Source organism: Tamandua tetradactyla, chromosome X, assembly GCF_023851605.1.
Source record: "Tamandua tetradactyla isolate mTamTet1 chromosome X, mTamTet1.pri, whole genome shotgun sequence".
Classification (NCBI taxonomy): Eukaryota; Metazoa; Chordata; class Mammalia; order Pilosa; family Myrmecophagidae; genus Tamandua; species Tamandua tetradactyla.
The window spans coordinates 523267-538753 of NC_135353.1; the positions used below are offsets into that span (position 1 = coordinate 523267).

The 15487-nt window shown below is 37.7% G+C and overlaps 1 protein-coding gene and 1 pseudogene across 1 annotated transcript in view; one reads left to right on the forward strand and one right to left on the reverse strand.

Annotated features, from left to right (window-relative positions):
- Positions 1–15487, forward strand: part of TMLHE (trimethyllysine hydroxylase, epsilon) — a 106773-nt gene that overhangs the window by 24980 nt on the left and 66306 nt on the right. The gene's annotated exons all lie outside the window — the stretch shown is intronic.
- LOC143670819 (cyclin-dependent kinases regulatory subunit 2 pseudogene) lies at positions 4869–5105 on the reverse strand (annotated as a pseudogene).

The following is a 15487-nucleotide window of genomic DNA, read 5'->3' on the forward strand; positions in this document are numbered from 1 at the left end:
CTTCACAGTTCTCCTTTGGGCAAGAATAGCTAAAGGATGAAACCACTATGGGGTATGCTTCACACAATATCTAGATTTAACCATTTCCCAATTGCTTAGGAGTGTGTGGTAAACAGTCATATAATGTGACAGGGACATATGGCTGCCCCCTTTTACAGCATCCTGTCCAAATTATAAGGTAAATAGGGTCATCCATATTGCCCACAGGTCCAAAGCCACCCCTTGGGGGAGGCATAGTCTCCATATCTGTGGGAGGCACTTTGCCAGTGGAAAAGGCTATCATTTTGTAGCTTAACAGTAAAAGTACATACTTCTGAGGATAACCACATCATCACCTTCCCATTAAGTAAGACATTCCATGCAGACAGGGGCAATGTGGTGTAAGGCTACTGCTTCTGCTGTCAGCCATCTTATCCCATCATCTACAGCACATCTTAATTCTGGCCGGGGCTTATTTACTTGTTCCCTTGAAGAGGAAAAGATATAAGCCTGAGTCTCATTATGAGACAGTGATTGGATTTGTCTTAAAAGAGAAAATCACAATCTAGATATGTTAGTGCTTCAAATTCTGCCACACCAACAAGTCATTCTACATGGTCCTGTTTTCAGGAGCTATTGTCCAGGGAAGGCTAGTAGCATCTTAAGATGGCAAGTCTGTGCAAACCCAACATTGGGTTTCCTGTGGAAGTGAGTTACCACTGAACCCCACTGTAGAAAGGTGTTTGCTAGGGTGCTATGGGTGTTTATGGAGAACAATAAGAGGTAAATCTTGCTGATTTAGTAATATACATGCAAGAGTTCCGTTGGAAGATAGTAAGGTATTAGGTAGCTCATTGTGTGGAGGTTTTCAATACCAGATATTCTCCCCCGTAGATCTTGAAAGTCCTTCATCATGATATCAATCATTAGTCTAGGCTTAAGAAGGGTCCACATAATTATACATAGGTTCCCATGGGAATATGAGACCCCAGATTGGGTATAAAAATTTTAACAGGCATTTTTTGTGTGTAAATTGTGGTCTTATTACAATATTCTGGGTAAATCCTGTTCCCCATGGGTTTAAGATTCCCAACCAGCAAGGCTGCATAGGCCAGTACCAAGGCCAAAGGACCCCATTTTCCCCCATTTTATAGTCTCAGGAATTGGCAACAATAAATTATTATCATTCCCCCTTTCAAGCTGTAAAGCAGCTGGCCCTTCCACTAGCATTTCAATAGGAGCTGAGGTTGCAGCTTGAGGTGTAGAATTCAGGCTGGTTAAAGCATGAGAAAGCCTTTTAGTCCATTGTTATAGGGAATTTTTATCATCTTTCAACTGAGATGATAATAAAGAGGCCCAGTAATTCTTTCTTTCCATGAGGCCTGCACCTATGCTGTTATAGGGTGGATGAAAATTCCACGTTACATCATAATCTATAGCCTGTGCTTGGGTCATTTGTCCAGTGAAAGGAGTTCACTGATAACTAGGTATTCAGTAGAGGGCATGTACCCTTTCTATCAGTGTTTGGTGGATCTTTGATTAGTTTTCCCCTCTGGAAAAAGCTAACTGAAGTCTCATAGCAGTATCTACTGCAGTGAATGCATACCTTTCCCCTTCCAAGAGCAAGAGGGGGCTGAGGTAAGCCACTTGCCACTAAGTCATTGGAGTCTGTGTATAAGGAGGATGGACCTTAAGGTGACAGGACATTTCTGTGTCAGACCTTCCACTTGCAAAAAAACATTATAAGCAACATACGGGTGCTTTTCTAAGGGTTATGCTTACCTTAATTCTCCTCCTTTCTCTAATTGTGACCAGAACCCTGGGGGCAGTTGTTTAGAATGTTACCTCTGCCACAAGCCCCACCCAAAGCCAGTGTCAATACGAGCCACATCCAATTCACAGGGTAAATCAAGATCTGCCTTCTTCAGTGCTTGTGCCTGTGCTATTGTCCTTTTTGATTTTTCAAAAGCAGCCTGCTGGAGGTTACACATTCCCAAGTATGACCTTTCCTAATTGTCATATGTAATGCTAATGGTTTTAATATTTGAACAAAATGGCAAATAGTACTCCTAGAAAGGCCACTAATTGCTTTGTCATATGTGGTAGGAAAAAAAAGACACTGTACCTTATCAATTACCAAAAGAAAAAATAATTTTTCTTTTACTTGACCATACAGTACCCAAGAATTTGACACAGCATCCAGGGTCTTGTAGCCTGTTGTGATTGACTGCCCATCCCCAGCCCTCAAAATGGGATATTAATGTTTTTGACATCTCTTTTAGTTCAAAAGAGAATTGCTAGTTAACATAATATCATCAATATAATGAAATAAAGCCACAGATTTAGGTTTCTCCCAATTTGCCAAGTTTTTTGCCACTAAGCCATGGTAAATGGTAGGGCTATGTAAATAGCCTTGTGGCCCTATGCCCACTGCTACTTGGCATTATCTTTTTCTTTTGCTAAGGCTTAGTTGTCCTGCTATCTGTTGCAAAACAGAATTTTCAGGTCATCCCCATACTCTTACAGCAGTCCCCATTCATCCAGGAGGTCAACCACCCCTCCACACATGGATGATATAGGCCATTTTTGGATTTTCCCCATGGATTCTCCCCTCCCTAGACCCATACCTACTGCTGCTGGTGGGATTTTGGTATCCTGGCTGCCTTGCCAATTGCTCAGGGCCAGACCCAGCTCTTGCAAGGTATGGGAGGGGGCAGCTGCAGACTGGAAAACATGTCAGGCACAGAAGTGGACATGGATTTATTGGGACTTACAAACAGAAGTTTTATGGAGATTGATAGCTGGACATTTAGTGTACCACCAAGGGAACAGAGATGCATAAGGCAATATATGATTTCAGGGCAAAGACATTTCATATAGTAAGGACATTGGGTCTCTACTATAATCATTAAAGGGGTCTAAGACCTGAGGTTAGTGTTTAAGACTAAGATACGATCATTGCTGATTTTTACATCTGTAATTATACTCTTCCCCCTGCAGGGAGATTGTGTACTTTCTTGACTTTGGTCCTTGGCTAAAGCAGGTTTGTTATGGGCTTTTAGGAGGGAGCCTGGGCATCAGACCAGCACAAGAAAACTTTCACAAGACACTCTTTCTCAGGAAAAAAAACAGGTCCAGAAACCCATGAAGGGGTTTCGCACTGACTCCAAATTGCTCCAGGGTGGGAATCAGGAAGGGTGCCCAAATCTTCTCTGACAGCTCCACAAAGCTGAGCTTTCTTGGCCTGTCCAGCAAATGCAGTCCTTCAGTTAATTGCCCCTCCATGGCCTTGAGGAAGTACTTTGCTTTTCAAATTTCCACCGCCTCTACTCCTGACCAAGGGAGGTTTGAAACAATAGCTGCTGCCACCTTTCCCTTGGACAAGTTTGAAACAATATGCTGGTTTAAAACTGTTATATTTCATTTTCTCTTAACCCTAGTCTAATTTTGTGCAGGTAGCATGTTATTTTAATCCTGATCCAATACTGTAAGGTGGGATCTCTTGCTTAGGTTGTTTCCATGAAGATGTGACACACCCAATTGTGGGTGTGACCTTTTGATTAGATGGAGGAAATATGATCCACCCATTCAAGGTGGGTCTTAATTAGTTTATAGGAGACCTTTAAAAGCAGAAACATTTTGAAGAGAAGCGACACAGACAGATGTTTGGAGATGCAGAAGAAAATACCCAAAGGACCCACAGTCTCTGCAAGAGCCCTTTGAAATCAAAAGCCAGGAGAGGAGCTCAGTAGACATTATCATGTGCCTTTCCATGAGATGCTAAGAAAGCCAGAATCCAGAGTTTTGCTCCAGAGAAGCTAAGTGGAGGCCCAAAGATGTTTAGAAAGGAATTCACAGGAATCAGAAGTACAAAGCAAGAAATTGTGAGCAAGGACCTCAGACACCAGCCATGCACCTTGCAAGCTGACAGAGAAATCCCAGATGCTATTTGGCCTTTCTTCAGATTCAAGCCATCTTTCTCTGGATACCTTAGGTTGGACATTTTTAAGCCTTAAACTGTAAACTCGTAACATAATAAATCCCTTTTATAAAAACCAATCCATTTCTGGTATATTGCATTCTGACAGCTTTAGCAAACTAAAACAATACCCCCAAAATGTGAAAACAGGCCTTTTTTCCAGGGCAGGTTGAAACAATAGCTGCCCTCAGAGCTGGCCCCCCCAGCTATCCTAATGAAAATGGTGATCAGAGATCGGCTGTGTCCACCCCTATTCTTGGGGAATAAGATTTTTACATTCTTTTTTATCACCTGAGCTAGCCAGGATTGGACCCCAAATCATCCTGCTGTGAGAGTAGAGAATGGGCACCAATTGCTGCCAGACAGAGAGAGCAATTTACTGTAGTTTATCAACCTCTTCTTTCTACTCTTTCCTGGATGCTGTACAGTGTTCTTCTGTCCTCTGGAGTTTCAAAATAGTTGTTTCAGATAGTCCCTGCCTGTTTAGTAGTTGTTTTGGTGGAAGGGTTGAGTCCTGGTGCTTCCTATTCCACCATCTTCCCCGTGGGTATATTTACCTTCATTTTTGAAACATAGTTTTGCTGAATATAGAATTCTTGGTTGACACTTTTTTTTTCCAACCCTTTTAATATGTAATCTCACTACCTTTTTGACTTCACTGTTTCTAATGATAAGTCAGTTGTTAATTTTAATGTGGTTCCACTGGATCTGATGAGTCATTTTTCTCTTATTTATTTCAACCTCTCTCTTTGTCTTTCAGTATTTTGACTGTGATATATTTAGGTGTGGGTCTCTCTTCATCTTATGTGCAATTCATTGAGCTTTCAGGAGTTCACTGAATATACCATATGCATGCATATACATTAAATATGAAAAAAATTTTAATTGGGAATTCTCAGATACACTTCATTTATTGCTGCTATTTTGTAAGAGGTCATCTAAAGAGGAGACTAGGTGGTTCTGAGTTTTGAAACATGTAATAATCCCATCCTAGACTCTATTGGACACCAAGTCTCCTCCACTCTTCCTCAGACATTAGATGGGTTTAGGGTAATTTTTCAGAAAGCTCTCTGGGTAAGATGACCTACAGGTGTTCATCGTGTTCATCAAAGTACTTGTCTGAATAGTATATCTGCTTGTGGACCATCCTGTTGGCCGTGCAGCAGAGCAGGATAAGTCAAGAGTGCAAAGAGTATGAGCAATAGGCAACATGTTCATATTGGATGAAAACAATGATACAACTGAGGTCAACTTCCCTGTTTCTTTTGTTTTTTTTTTTAGTACTATATGCATTAGTTGGTGTGCTGGTTTAAATCTGTTGTGTACCCCAGAAAAGCCAAGTTCTTTAATCCTTATTCTGTACTGCTGAGAGGGACCTTTTTTTATTGTTTCCTTTGAGATGTGACCCAACCAATTATGGGTGGCAACTTTGATTAGATGGTTTCCGTGGAGGCGTCTCCACCCATTCAAGGTAGTATTGCTTCCTGGAGCCTTTTAACAGGGAACCATTTTGGGAAAAACTTTAGAGCCACCAGAACTGACAGAGCCACTAGAACCAACAGAGCCCATGCAACCAGAGACCTTTGAAGCAAAAAGGAAAACACTCCCAGGGAAGACTTATGAAATGAGGAGAGATAGCTAGCAGATATTGCCCTCCTAGCTGAGAGAAAAACCTTGAACTTCATTGGCCCTTTCTTTGGAGTTAAGGTGTCTTTCCCTTGATGCCTTAATTTGGACATTTTCATGGCCTAAGAAGTGTTAACATGCAGCTTAATAAATTCCCTTTTTAAAAGCTGCTCCAAATTTCTGGTGTATTGCATTCCAGCAGCTTTTGCAAGCTAGAACAGTTGGTATACTTGATAGTCAAGTCACTGAGGCTCTGTCCATTTTTCTTTTTTTTCTTTTTGTTCCTTAGACTAAATAATCTCTAATGATATATCAAGTTTTGATTCTTACTTCTGCCAACTCAAATCTGCTCTAAAACCCCTCTTGTTTTAGAGGATTTTTCATTTTATTTATTGTACTCTTCAACTCCAGAATTTCTATTTTGTTCTTTTTAAAAATAATGTCTATGTCTTTATTATATTCTCTATTTGGTGAGTAACTGTCCTCATACTTTCCATTAATTCTTTAAACAGAGTGGTGTTCATCTTAACTGCTAATTTGTATTCCACTGTATGACTATACTTCAATTTATCCATTCTCCATATTTTATTTATATTGTTTCAATTATTTTGCTTTTGTTGCAGTCTCTCCATGTATGAAAATTGCTCTGAGTCTAAAATCCTGTTAGACCCGATGCCCCTTTTATGTAACAAATGCTTTGCAATGTATTACCCATAAAGTAAATTAATAGCATAACCTAACCTATGTACGTAATTTTAAGATAGCAACATAATGCCCAAATTATAATGTAAAGGAGACATAAGAGGCAAGTTACTTATAATGAAATAATGTCTTTGAATATGTAAATGATAGAGCTGAGTATTTAATATACCCACATGTTTGTACCTATGCATGAAATCACCATAAATATCAGAACTAAAAATGCATGCTGGTACCAAAAACTGCAGTTGTTGGTGGTGACATGATTTTCCAAAAAAGTAAATAATTGTGGTAAATTTCTGAACAAAAGGAAATGCAGTCTTCTCTCAATTTACTTGTTAGATGTAGTCTTAAAAATTCAGCGTATAGGGCGGGCCGCGGTGGCTCAGCGGGCAAAGTGCTTGCCTGCTATGCCGGAGGACCTCGGTTCGATTCCCGGCCCCAGCCCATGTAACAAAAACGCAGAAACAGAATACAATAAAACAAGAAAATGTTTAAAAATGTTTCCCTTTCTTCCTTCCTTCCTTCCTTCTATCCTTCCTTCCTTCTCTCTGTCTTTCCTTTAAAAAAAAAAAAAAAAAAAAAAAAAAAAAAAAAAAAAAAAAAAAATTCAGCGTATATTAAATTCATGCCAAAAATACCATATTCACATGAAAGAAAGGAGTTATATAAACAAGTTTTCATCTATGAGCATGCTCAGTGTATATTTGAAAGTCAAGCAGCATGTGGGTCATTCTCCATTGTCTGGTACTGTCCTAAACATTTCAGGACACATAGTAGCCCTGGTGCCACTAAATGCCAACAATGTCCCTCCAATCATTGTAATAACCACCCTCTCTACACATTTCCAAAAAATCCCCTAGAAGTGGCAGTATGGCTGTTGAGAACTACTTCTCTAAAATAGAAGTGTTATTGTTATGCGAAAGTGAATGAGTATATCAACTCTAGTAGATAATGCCAAATTCTTTCAAAATGGTCGTACTGATTCTTGTCTCATCAGCAATGTACACTTGCTAATGCTTTCAAAATTTTACTATTAATATGTTTGTAATGTTTTTGGTACCCTTTATCAGGCTAAAGAAGTTCCATTCCATGCCTTATTTGCTGAGGTTTTTTTTTTTTTACCACGAGTGGTTTATCTACTGTTATTTGTAATGTATTAAAGTGAACATATTTCTCCCCATCTATTAATTTTTTTTAATTCTATAATGTATTTTCTAAAATTTTAACAGTTGTGTTCTTGGGATAATTCTTTCTTTCACATACTTTGCTAATGTATTTTGATCGTTTTTTTTACAAGCATGTTCTTGAGTGAGGTTGCTCTACAATTGTAATGTCTTTAATTTTATAGTAAGGTTATACTTGATTTAAAAATGAGTATGTATGTGAAAGAAAATAAGTATGTAGGTGACACCTGAGACTCTGAGTTAGAGCACTGAAGCTATGAAAGTCAGCATTACCCCATACAGAAACTATTAAAAAAAAAGTTGTGAAAGTGATCAGACTTCGACTAGAGATATGAATGAAGCTGATCTGGATAGGACTAAGGTAAATCAGAATACAGGTAAAGGATGATATGGTCCATTTTTTAAAACTTCAACTTCTGTGTGTCCCAGGGAAAGTTGAGAGAATGTGAGGTCTCATACCATTGTAATTGTCTAGGACCATTTTTTAATAGAGCAGTCTCAAAGAAGGTAGTAAACTTGAAATGTGTATTTATAGACTATACTCAGGGAGAGTAGGCTCTCCTGGATACGTGGTGGAGAAAGCTGTTCGAAAATATGATACTGGAAAGTTTCAGTCATCTGTTCTCAGAGGAAATAGGTTATGAAGTCTGCAAACCAGGCATATGTTCCCAGTTGGAGCAATGAGAGGAACTGTGAAGAGAAGGAATAGTAATCCTTCAAAACTCAAATTCAGGCAGAGAAAGTGGCCTTAGAAAACAGGAGGTGATAACCATAAAACATATCTGCAAGAAAGATGCATATACCATTATACCATTGGAAACTTACATTCCAATGAATCCCTTTAAATATAGTGTCTGCAAGAATTTTTCCCTTAGAGATCCATGGTTATTCAACATGCCAGTTCACAAGGGAAGGAATCCCTGTTTCAGCAAACTCTTTGGAAAAGATCTCTGTGACCAGTCATCTTTTACTCAACATAAGCAAATTCACACTAGATGTAAATAATATGAAAATCATTTTAATGATAAAGCCTTTATTCAAACCTCTGGCTTTAGACCATTCAATGTAACTGACACTGGAGAGAAACCCTATGAGTGTCATCTATCTGGGAAAGCCTTCACTAAATTTTTTCATCTTAGATAACATGAGAAAACTTGAAAGCCTTCACCAGTTGTCCTGGTCTTAGATGGCATGAGAGAAACACATGGGAGAGAAATCCTGTGAATGACATCTAGGTGGAAAAGCCATCATTCATTGTTCTGGCTTTAGAGGACATGAGATAGCTCACACTGAAGAGAAACAATATCAATGTCATCTACATGGGAAAGTCTTCACTCAGTGTTCTTTGTTTATACAGCATGAATTATGCTGAAGAGAAACTATTAATGTTCAGAATGTTTCTGAAAGCCTTTTGTCAATATTCTCATCTTAGAGATCATGAGAGAACTCACTGGTGAGAAATCCTATAAATTTTATCTATGTGGAGGACTTTTCACTCATTATTCTAGTCTTTGATGATCTGATATCACCCAGTATAAATGTTTTGAATACAGAAGAAATTTCAGTCATAGAAATAACCTTTAGCATACTCACCCAGTGATGCAACACTGTGTAATTACAATGGAAGAGCTTATCATCCTTACTATTTCAGACGATCTGAGCAAATTCATACTGAGAAGACTCTATATGACTGTCATCTATATAGAAAAGTCTTCTCTTGATGGTCTGATGGTATACATAATAGGTGAACTTATAATATAAATGTAATAAAAGTGGAAGAGACTTCATTCGCTACTCTAAGTCATAAACAAACCAGGGAAATAACATGGGAGAGAAATAACTAATCAGTGTGAGAATACCTTAATTTATAATTTCACTTTAAATAAAAAGAGTGAACAACATAGGAAAGAAATCCATGCTTGTTAGTAATCAGTGTGCACAACTCTTTAGCCAAACATCAGCCTTGTTTTGCAAAAGAAAATTCAGTATAGGTATAAGTACTAAAAATAAAATAAGTGGGAAGAGGAACTGCCAAGGGACAGGAATAGGAGGGAGGGAACAGCAGAACCTACTTCTCTCCCAAAAGCAACGAGTAGCCACACAAAACCTGAATCAACTATTTTGGGGAACAAAGACCAGAGAATTTCAATACAACATCCAGGGAAGTGTGAGATGAAGAGACTGAGAAAGAGCGGTCTGAGACTGTGAGTAATTCTGTCTGTGGCTACTGGCGCCCATCCCCCCACCCTCTAGGGAAGCAGCAGTGGGTGGCCTTATACTTCCCTGGGTGGCAACTGATGACTGGGATGGGTGCAGGAGTCCTCTGCCCCCAAGTACAGAGGGGGAAACAACCCAACACTGAGCTAGATATTGGCTGGTGAAGTGAGAATACATGATTATGCAGTTTCAGCCTGTCACAGTCAGATGCCATAAGGTACTACTGTTTTGACCCCATCAGAGGTGGAACTGGCAAAGAGCCATAACTATGTGCCTTTGTAGTTATGGCTCTTAAGGGAACATGTAGCCAAAGAGCACCATCTGCTAGACAGGTTGGAAAGTGCTGCCTGATGACACACAGTGAACAAATAAGGGCTTTTTGGAGTCTTTCCAGATCCTCGCCCAGGGCCCTTTGAATCTGGTCTATCCCCCCTGCATGAGTACCTGGCCCTGTTTTGGCTGAGAAATACTGTTGAACCAACTGCAAAAGAGCCTTGATACAAACCCAATAAGCAACAAAATCCTTGTCAAGAAAGAGAAACTGACCTTCAAAATAAGCCCATCAAAATAATCAGATGTGCATATATCAGCAAAAAATAACAAGGCAAACTAAAACATAGGAAGATATGGCACAAAGGAACAAATTAAAACGTCAGAGGGGATGTAGAATTTGGAAGAACTAATCAAAGATGTTCAAACATATCTCCTAAATCAATTCATTGAGGTGGTAAAAGATATAAAGAATATGAAGATGACACTGTGAGAGCATAATAAAGAATTTGGAAGCATACAAATAACAGATCTTGTGGAAATGAAAGACAATAAAAGAAATTAAAAATACAATAGAGATACGCAACAGCATATATGAAGAAGCAGAAGAAAGAATCAGCAAGCTGGAAGATAGAGCATCCAATTCAAACAGACAGAAGACCAGATAGAGAAAATAATAGGAAAATGAGCAAGCACACAGAAAAAGATTGACAATGCAAGGTGCACAAGTATATGCATCATGGGTGTCGTAGAAGGAGAAGAGAAGGAAAAAGAGCCAGAAAGAATATTTGAGTAAATAATGACTGAAAATTTCCCACTCATTGCAAAAGACATAATTATGCAAATCCAAGAAGCCAAACAGACTCCAAACAGAATAAATCTAAACAGATCTACTCCAAGACACATACTAATCAGACTATTAAATGCCAAAAAGAGAATTCTGAAAGAAAAAAGTAATTCACCACATACAAGTTAAACCAAATAAGACTAAGGGGTGATTTCTCATCAGAAACCATGGAGGCAAGAAGGCAGTTGTATGATATATTTAAGATTCTGAAAGAGAAAACTTGTCACCAATAATTATTTATTCAGCAAAGTTTTCCTTCAAAGTGATGGAGTGTTTAAAATTTCACAGATTAAGAAGCTGAGAGAGTTCATTAACAAGAGGCCAACCCTACAAGAAACAATAAAGGGAGTTCTACCAGCTGAAAAGGAGAGAAAGCCTTGGAGGATAGTATAGAAATGAAGATTAACAGTGAGGATAAGTAAAAAGAAAAAGAAAAGAGATAAAAAAAAAATAGATATGACAAATAAAAGCCAAAGAGCAAAATGGTTATGGTAAGTACTGCCTTTACAGTAATAATATTTAATGTTAATGGATTAAACTCCCCAAATAAAAGACACAGACTGGCAGAATGGATAAAAAATATATATATGACCAATCTATATGCTCTTTACAAAAGACTCATTTTAGACCCAAAAATACAAATAGGTTGAAAGTGAAAGACTGGAAACAAATATTCCACACAAGCTGTAACAATTCAAAACAAAAAAAGGATGGTAGCTATACTAATATCAGATAAAATAGACTTTAAATGAAAAAATAGACAAAGAAGGACATTAGATATTAATAAAGTGGGAAATTCACCAAGAGGTAGTAACAGTCATAAATATCTATGCACCTGTTCAAGGTGACCCAAAGTACATAAGTAAAACACTGGTTAAACAGAAGGGAATAATAGATGTTTCTACAATAATAGCAAGAGGCTTCAACACACCTCTCTTTTCAATAGATAGAACATCTAAACAGAGGGTCAATAAGGAAACAGAAAACTTAAATATTATGATAAATGAACTAGGCCTAACAAACATATATAGAACATTGCACCCCAAAGCAGCAGGATATACTTTCTTTTCAAGTGCTCATGGAACATTCTCCAAAATAGGCCACATGCTGGCAACACAGAACAGGTCTTCATAAATTTTAAAAGATTGAAATTATACAAGCCCTATCTCTGATCATTGTGGAATGAAGATAGAAATCAACAGCCAGAGAAGTGGAAAATTCCCAATATATGGGAGGTTAAACCAAACACTTTTAAACAATCAGTGGGCCAAAGAAGAAATTGCAAGGGAAATCAGTAAATATTTTGACATAAAAATCAGAACACAACATATCAAAACTTTTGGGATGCAGTGAAGGCAGTACTGAGAGGAAAATTTATAGCACTAAATGTCTACATTAAAAGGGAGAAAGAGTTAAAATCAAAGACCTAACCTGACACCTGGAAAAACTAGAGAAAGAACAGCAAATCCTAAAGCAAGCAGAAGGAAAGAAATGGCAAAGATTGGAGCAGAAATAAATGAAATCAAGAATAATGACAACAAAAAAACTAGAGAAAATCAATAAAACCAAGTTGATCTTCTTTGAGAAGATCAATAAAATTGACAAACACTTCGCTAGACTGACAAAAAAAGAGAAAAGATGCAAATAAAATAAAAATCAGAAATGAGAGGGAAGTCATTACGATGAACCCTGAAAAAATACAAAAGATCATAAGAGTATACCATGAACAACTATATGCCAACAAAAACAACTTAGGTGAACTGGACAATTTCCTAGAAACACATGAACAACCTATACTAATGCAAGAAGGAATAGAAGACTTCAATAAACCAATTTCAAGTAAAGAGATTGAATCAGTCATCAAAAACCTCCCAACAAAAGCCCAGGACCAGATGGCTTTACAGGTGGATTTTACCAAGCATTTCAAGAATTAATACCAATTCTACTCAAACTCTTCCAAAAATTTTGAAGTGAGAACAGTACCTAACTTATTCTATGGAGCCAACATCGCCCTGATACAAAAGGCTGAATGAGATAATACAAGAAAAGAAAATTACAGACCAATCTCCCTAATGAATATAAATGTAAAATCCTCAAATATACCTGCAAGTTGAGTTCAGCAGCACCTTAAAAAATTAAACACCATGATCAAGTGGGTTTTATTTCAGGTTTATAAGGGTGGTTCAACACAAGAAAATAAATTAATGTAATACAACACATTAACAAATTGAGAGGAAAAGCCCACATGATCATCTTGATTGAAACATAAATGATATTTACCAAAATTCAGAATCCTTTCTTGATAAAGATATTTTGAAAGGTAGAAATCGAAGGCCACTTCTTCAACATGATAAAGGGCTTATGTGAAAAACCCGCAGCTAACATCATACTCGATGGTAAGATACATAAAGCTTTCTGTCTAAGATCTGGAACAAGGCAAGGATGCCCACTATCACAATGTTATTTAACATTGTGCTAGAAGTTCTAGCTAGAGCAATTAGGCAAGAAAAAGAAATTACAAAGCACCTAAATTGGAAAGGAAGAAGTAAGATTTTCACTATTTGCAGACAGTGTGATCCTATATTTAGAAAGTTCTCCCAAATCTGCAACAAACCTACTAGAGCTAACAAATGAGTTCAGCAAAGTGGCAGATCAATGCACAAAAAATTAATAGTGCTTGAATATACTAGTAATGAACTATGCAAGGAGAAAATCAAGAAACAAATTCATTTACAATAGTAATAGCAACTAAAAGAATCAAATATCTACCACAGACTTACCAAGAATGTAAAGGGCCTATATTCAGAAAACTACAAGACATTGCTAAAAAATAAGACCTAAATAAATAGAAGGACATTCCATGTTCATTGATTGGAAAGCTAAATGTTAAGATTTTAATTCTACCCAAGTTGATCTACAGATTCAATGTGATCTCAATAAAAATTCCAACATCCTACTGTGCAGAAATGGAAAAGCCAATCATCAAATTTATTCGGAAGGGTAAGGGGCCTCAAATAGCCAAAAACTTCTTGAAAAAGAAAAATGAAATTGGTGTATTCATGCTTCCTGACTTTAAAGCGCATTACAAAGCTACAGTGGCCAAAACAACATGGTTCCAGCATAAAGATAGACATATTGATCAATAGGCTCAAATTGAGAGTTCAGAAATAGACCCTCAGATCTGTGGTCAACTGATTTTCTACTAGGCTTCCAAGTCCACTGTACTGATACAGAACAGTCTGTTCAATAATATTCAATGATGCTGGAAGAACTGGGTATTCATATCCAAAAGAATGAAAGAGGACCTCTATTTCATACCCTATATATAAGTTAACTCAGAATGGATTAAAGACCTAAATATAAGAGCTAGTACCGTTAAACTCCTGGAGGAAAAAGTAGGGAAGCGTCTTCAAGATCTAATTATTGGCAGTGATTTCTTAGACCTTACATCCAAAGCACAAAGAATGGAAGAAAAATTAGATAAATGGGATCTCCTCAAAATTGAACACTTCTGTGCTTCAGAGGACTTTGTCAAAGAGGGTGAAAAGGCAGCCAACTCAATAGGAGAAAATATTGGAAACCGCATGTCTGAAAAGGGTCTGATATCCAGAATAAATAAAGAAATCCTACAACTCAACAACAAAAAGACAATCCAATTTTTTTAATGGGCAAAAGACATTTTTTTTCCAAAGAGGAGAGACAAATGGCTAAAAATCACATGAAAAGATGCTCAGCTTCACTAGCTATTAGGGAAATGAAAATCAAAACCGCAATGAGATATCATTTCACACAATGGTCACCATTATACAAACAGCAACACCTAACATAGTTAACTGTTGGGGAGGATGTGGAGAAATAGGAACATTTATTCACTGTTGGTGGGAATGTAAAATGGTATAATTGCTGTGAAAGATGATTTGGCAGTTCCTCAGGAAGCTAAGTATAGAGCTGCCATATGATCTGGCAATCACACTACTTGGTATATACACAGAAGAACTGAAAACAGAGACGTGAACAGACATTTGTATACTGATGTTCATAGCAGCTTTATTCACAATTGCCAAACCAATTATAATATGTAAAGTCATTGTATTAGTTAGGGTTCTCTAGAGAAACAGAATCAACAGGGAACATTTGCAAATATAAAATTTATAAAACTGTCTCATGTGACCGCAGGAATGCAGAGTCCATAATCCACAGGGCAGGCTGCAAAGCCAGCGACTCCGATGGATGGCCTTGATGAACTCCACAGGAGAGGCTCACCAGCCAAAGCAGGAATGGAACCTGTCTCCTCTGAGTCCCCCTTAAAAGGCTTCCCATGATTAGATTTAGCATCACTAATTGCAGAAGACACTCCCCTTTGGCTGATTACAAATGGAATAAGCTGTGGATGCAGCTGACGTGATCATGACCTAATCCTATGAAATGTCCTCATTGCAACAGACAGGCCAGCGCTTGCCCAATCAGATAAACAGGTACCACAACTTGGCCAAGTTGACACGTGTCCCTAACCATGACAGTCCACCCCTTGTCAACTTGGCACCTATATATATATCACCTTAAACCATACTTAATTTCCAAATGAAAACAAATAAGCACACATTTTTTTCTTTTACCTGACAATACTCAACTGTCCTGCATATAACTGGAAACACATTAAATCTCTCCAGAATAGGGTGCAAA